Source organism: Myotis brandtii, unplaced genomic scaffold, assembly GCF_000412655.1.
Source record: "Myotis brandtii unplaced genomic scaffold, ASM41265v1 scaffold199, whole genome shotgun sequence".
In the NCBI taxonomy this organism is placed as follows: domain Eukaryota; kingdom Metazoa; phylum Chordata; class Mammalia; order Chiroptera; family Vespertilionidae; genus Myotis; species Myotis brandtii.
In genome coordinates this window covers 4,343,703-4,350,086 of record NW_005357414.1, presented here as the reverse complement: position 1 = coordinate 4,350,086, position 6,384 = coordinate 4,343,703, and the positions used below count along the sequence as shown (strand labels likewise).

The 6,384-nt window shown below is 46.8% G+C and overlaps 1 protein-coding gene across 6 annotated transcripts in view; it reads left to right on the top strand.

Moving 5' to 3' along the window:
- FRMPD3 (FERM and PDZ domain containing 3) overlaps window positions 1-6,384 on the top strand; it is a 127,986-nt gene that overhangs the window by 41,271 nt on the left and 80,331 nt on the right. The gene's annotated exons all lie outside the window — the stretch shown is intronic.

Genomic DNA, 6,384 nt, shown 5'->3' with positions numbered 1-6,384 from the left:
TCTTGAAAGGGGGAGGGGGCCTTCTAGGTACCTTCTCCCAGTGCCTTAGCCTCTCTAGGTCCGCGGCACCCTGGCTGGCCTGCCCTCACATGCATGCGTCAGCGTTCCCTGGGCTGAGAAACAAGCCCACCCTATGAGGTGGTGCATTACTTATTTAAAAAGAAAAGAAAAAGGAAAATGAAAACCTTGGCAAGTGGGAATATGCAGGTGCATACCTGTCACTTTCTTTTCTTATGCTGTGTAAAATTCAAGTGATGGGGGCATCTGAAATCACAAAGGTGAGTTTACTAGTATAATAAGAATTTGTATACAGTAAGAACAGTATCTGGCATACACTCGGTGCTTTCTGTATGCCAAGCATAGTTTTACCTGCTTTACATGCATTATTATCATATTTAATATTCACAACAACCCTGTGAGGTAGATCCTGGTATTATCCCCATTTTACAGATGAGGAAATTGACGTAAAAATTGAGAGGTGAACAAACCCAAGGTCTCACAGCTACTGAGAAGCAGAGCTGGGATTTCTACCCAGTCTTACTTCAGCATCCCCGCTGTTAACCACTAGAAATAGGATAAGAAGCTGTCTTTAATGAAGTAGACAAATAGAGTTTGCTTTCCCCACAGCAAAACTTATTTTATTTTGTAAGTCTAAAGTCTTGGCCCAAGATCCAAAGAAATTTGAACCAATTTTCAAATCATCCCCATTACATTTTGCGGAGAAAGGCAAACCCTGTGGGCTATATTAAGACAGCAGGTCCTATTATTAGTAGGTGCCTAAACAGAACAATGATAATAATAATTGCTAATAGTCATTATTGATTGAGCACTTAACATTGCATATTTAATCTTTATGTGCTCTGAAGTAGGTGATATAGAGAGTCCCATTTTATAGATGCGGGAACTGAGGCCCAAAAGGTTAAATAACTTACCAGAATTGGGATTGTAGCCCAGATCTAGTAAAGCCCAGGTCGGAACTAACCTTGGCAGATTGGCTCAAGAGGCAGAGATTGAGCCATTGCCTTCCCCAGTTGGGCTCTAGGAGCCTGGAGCTCTGCAATGTTTTCTCCTTTCCTTGGCATCCATTTGCATTAAAGAAGGGATTGTGCAGATTGTAAGAGAAAGGGCTTCCTAGAGAACATGGAGTATTCTGCATGGATTTGGGTTTTGTTGTTGTACTAAATGCCCTGCCTGTAACATCAGTAAGTTGTTCTGCTTTATAAGTTTTATTAATTAGACAAGTGTCTGGTCTGCTGGCGTTTAGTTGTTAATCTGTCATTATGGTTCTATCTGAGTATCCCTGTTAGGAATTACTTTCTAAAAAGTTTGTAGAGCCTTGCAATGCGGAGCAAAGCCATCTTTCCACCTCCTGGGGAGGAGGAGGGGGCTTGTTTCTTGGCCAGGACTTCAGGAGCAGGAACTGCAGCTGATACATTAGTAGCATTGTTGTGCCTATTGATTTTCACCCCTTCTTTCTTCAGGCTGGCCCCTGTGAATGTGGCTATGCCCCCAGGGGATCTTCCTGCTCACATTTGATACTGCAGTAGGGTTGTTTGTAACTTCCCACTGTTTGCCCTAACCCTGTCATAGAGCTGGCTTCCATGGATTCTCTTCAATGTGGGCATAACCCGCGGCATGTGAGCTTCTTGGTTTGGTCTTCATTGCCATGGCTGGATCTCAGTGCATCTGCTGGTCGTCTACCCTTCCTGCCTCTTTCTGTAATGTGAGAGGGGGCCTTCCATGTATAACTTTTGAGTGGTGCATAGGATGTGTGACTGGTAAGCCCAGTGCTGAGCTGTGTCCCTGGTTATCTCTGTAGCCTCTTCTGAGTGCACCAAGTGCATTGCATTATCTCACACGGCCACACAAAGGGGCCAGTGGCTAACTCAAGTCCTCTGTCCTCACTCCTGCAACCAGAAATGAAAGTTTTCCTTAAATGATCCCTGAATGTGTTCTATGATTTCTTCTTTTAATTTCAGTGGCTTAATACCTAGAGGTTTCCCTCTTTACGGAATCTTCTTTATTTTTGCTGTCATATTTGACATTCCTTTACTGGAATGTCCTTCTCTGCCTTCTAGCTGCTGGACTTCTATTCCCTTCAACACTGCTTCTGGGAGTCATGGGGGGCAGGAGACAGGCCCTCCCCCTGTGCTCCCATAGCATCCTCTGCTGCCTCTTTTGGTGCCAGTTGACACATGGTTTTATATTTGTCTATTTACATACTTGCCCCTACCTCAGACTGCACCTCTCTGAAGGGAGAGACTGGGCCTATTTACCTTCATATCTTGAGTATCCAGCACTGTGTCTGGTACATAGTAGATGCGTAGTTAAATTTTGTTGCATATATGAATGAATGCAATCTAAAAGCTGCTGGAATGAGGCTGTGACTCACAACAAGGGACTATCCTGTTTGTTCCCCTTACAAGAAGGAAGATGGGAACAGAGCTTGCATTATTCTGGAAGAGTCCCAGCTCTGTGGGTTTTAATCACTGAAAAAAATATAATTACTGTAATGCAAAAACCTGAATGTTTGGGGAAGGGCTTTTCTGGTTAATAGAATGTTCTGGGAAACTAAGGATTGGAGGGAGGGGGATCATTTTTTCTTACCCTTTTTGGTTCTTTCTAAAAGCCCTGAGTCTGCTTTTCTTACCTTAGTGAGTTAAGTCTGGGGTTAATTTTTGAATCTGTGTTGCTGACTAGGGAGTCTGTAGGTTGTCAAGATCCCTTTAAATCCTGTCTCTCCCCAGCCTAGTTGCAGAGTAGGATTCAGTCTTCTTACCACCCTCACCCCCATCCTCATCTGAACACAAGGCCACAGGCCCTTTGAAGTTGGCAATTTTAATGCTACTCACTTTCAGGAAACAGACAGGGAGTCCTGACTAGCACCATGAGTGTTTGGGTACTGACTCATGCCCTCTGAGATAGTAACTCAGCACCTGCTCTTGCCCTTGGCTTTTATTCCTAGGGGGAGGGTTCATCAACCTTGCTCCCCCTTTCCTGATCCCATAAGATCTTATCTTTTCTTTAGAAAACACCTTATAATTCCTTCCTCATTCTCAGCAGGAAGATGCAATTGGGCAGAATAGAAGGTGTCTCATTGTCCTCAGGGTGTAGTTGGCATCTCTGAATACCTCCAGATGGGGTGACATGAGTTTACCAGGCCTCTGCTCACATGACCTCTTTTGTTGAGTTGCTTCTTAGCCTGATTTCTGCCCTGCCCCAACTCTTGGATGGACAGCTTGGAGATGGTGCACAGGGCAGAAGCTGAGGGTTGCTCCTGTTTGCACCCTCACAGGAGGTCAGCATGGTGCCTAGGCTTCAGATAATACTTGCATGATCTCAGGCAAGGGGGGGGGGGAAATGGGCATCTAGGCAAAACAACGGGATAGATGTATCTGTCTCTGTCCAGCTATGACTAGACTGGCCTGCCTTTCTCCTCACAAGTTCACCAAGGGGGGTACTCGGAAGAGGACCTTATGCCCTAGCAGAGCCAGACATGAGAAGAGGAAGCTGAGAAAAGGTTCACTCACTGTCTCCCTGGGCTGGCTCCAGCTTCTTGTTTCCCAGCTAACCTCTCTTCAGCAGCCCCTCCCCCACCACTCAGGCTGTTGTTTTCATGCCTCCTGCCGCAGCCCTTCTGCTCCCCTTCTGTCTCTGGGCCTGTTCTCAGTGCTCTCCCTCTCTACTTGCCCAAATCTGGCCCCTTCTGTAGTACCCAGCTGCAGTCCTCCTCTAGAAAGCCTTCCCCTGCTACTTCTGGATGTCAATAGAGGGTGGACAACAGTGAAGTAAATAACGCTCAAGATCCCTGCCAACTCTGAGATTCTCCAGCTGTTTGACCAAAGTCAGGAGTTGGGGGCATCCCAGGCTTGTAGTCCAGGCCATCCATGCCTGGTAGCCTCACAGAGAAGAGGGAAATGGCACAGTCAGCCAGCCAAGTAAGCACTCGTTTGGCTTCAGGAGGCTTTGCCCAGAGTCCTGTGCAGTCACTGCCTGCCAAACATCCCCCCAGAGTGCCGCTGTTTGAGCCCTGGGTCTTTGGCTGCTGGAAGTAGCTACTTGTTGGGATAGTCTCAACAGCTCCTGCCCATACCTGCTCTCCCTATCCAGCCTCCAAGCCTTGTTTACAGTTCAGCCCTTGGCAGACTAGTGGCTAGGATTCAAGAGAAGAGAGAGCTAGGTGGCCAGGGACTCTCTCCTGGCTTAGCATTCTGTGCCTGAGCTCTGCAGCCCAGCTTGGCCTCAGAGAGATGTGTTCACCAAGGGGAGGAATTCAGGCCTGCAGCATCCTTCCCTGCCAACTCCACTTTTCCCATCATGACCATTCCCTCCTGCCATCTGGAATGCTCTCATCTTCTTGTTTTCTCCTCTAGATCTCATTCTCTTTCACAAGAAAAATAGAGCCTCTGGTGGCTGGGCAATGGGCCTAAGTCAGGACAGTGGCCTGGGTCTCTTTTTCAGGCTGCTTCAGTTGCCCCTTTCTCGTCACATCCCCAACTGTGAAATGGGGAGGATGCCATCATGCTGTTGGTATGGCATAATTGCAGTATTCCTCCCCAAAGAACTTGATACCAGAAGGTTCTCGTTACCATGTGGCCCTTTCCCAGTAGCAGGAACCTGAGGAGAGAGGGCAGCTCAAGGACATTTAGAGAACAGTAGAATCACTGGAGTGGGTCTCCTAAAAGCTAGAGTTGGTGGGCACAAGTTCTCTGTCAGGCTTGCCTTCTTCAAGCCCATCCTTTCTTTTTCACTGTCTCAAAGGCCCTCCTCTTGTCTCATTTCTCTGCTTCTGTCTGGTTTTCTCTGCCTGGCCTTGCCTCTTCCCTCCCTCTTGGCTCTCTCTGGCCCTTTTCCTCCATTTCTCATCTATTCTGCTCTAACTCAAACAATCTCTGTCTCTGCCTCCCTCAGAAATATTCGGTGTGGTATGTGGAGGGTGGGAGCTGGGGTGCCCAGGGCTATTTGGAGTGACATGACAACTCCTTCAAGCTCTTGTGAATATCTCATTGCTACAGTTCCCCCTCACTGCCTCTTCCAGTGACAGGTGAATTGGGGCTAAAATGCAAGGATCTCCCCACTAATTCTGCCACAGCTCAGTGGCAGCAGCTTCAGACCTTATGAACTACAGTGCCATATGGCATCAGCCTCACATCTGGCACAGACCTCACATCTGTCACCAGGCTGGCAACCCTAACAGTGAGGGTTTAGGAGTGTGACTGGGCCTGTTAGACAATGGGTCTGAGTCTGTTAGCTATGTAGCCCTTGAGGGGAGAAGTTGGGAGGAGAGGGAACAACTGCCAAACAGGTCCTCTGCAGTGACCTCTCAGAAGCATCATGGAGATTGGACTTTAGTGAGGTGACCCCAGACTCCCAAGTATTTGTGGAAGGACAAATGGCTTTGGTCTCTCTACCTGTTTATGACTTGCTAGAACAGGAAACAGGTGTCTCTATCAAGGCCACTGGGTAAAAGCATCTGTTTGGGCAACCAGAAAATGAATCAGATGCCAGCAGGTTTTCCAGAAGATGCCTCTCCAAGTTCAGCTGAGGAGGAAGTTGCAGGACCATGAAGACCTGGAGGGAAAGAAGAAGGTAACTCTAGGGAAACCACCTGTGTTTACCCAGAGACGTTCACAACTACTAGTAGGAAGGACTATGAAGTTATCCTGACCTTCACCCCACCCCCTGCCTCTGGTCATTCTGAAAGAAAAGTAGCTTGCCCTTTAAAGAAAGATATTTTCCCTGATAGGAAATATCTGTTAGATTTCCCACCCTGGTATCCGTAAAAGGGCGGGAGCCATTCTAGCTCCCATTTCTTCTTAGATTGTAGCCCTCCTTGGACTCTTCTTTTTGCTCCATTTTCTCCCAACATTTATCTTTGGCCAGAGATGTTGAGGGGTTTTCTCTCACCAACCAGACTCCCCAGCCAGAAACCCATCTTTCACAGACTGAGGTAGAACCCAGTAGGCATTTGATAATGACTTGTATGGGATAGCCTGAGGTTTCTAATTTGTATGTCTCAAAATTACTCCTATCCATGCAACCACTGAGCCATTTAGAAAATATTTATTAATATTGCACATATAATCCTGCTTCCACATCTATTACTCTACAGAATCAATCCTGTTAAGGTAACCAATGATCTTAAGGTCATCTCTCAGTCCTCATCATATTCAACTTCTCATCACTTGCTTTAGACAAAGTTGACCTCTCCATCCTTCTTGGAATGCTCACCTACGTTGGCTTCTGTAACTATCTCCTGACTCTCCAACTACATTTCTGCTCAGTTTTTCTTACACTCCTTTGTGGCTTCTCCTCCTCTACTTAATCATTAGATACTGCAGTTCTTCCCAACTCAGTCCCAGGCCTTCTCTTTTTTCTCTACTC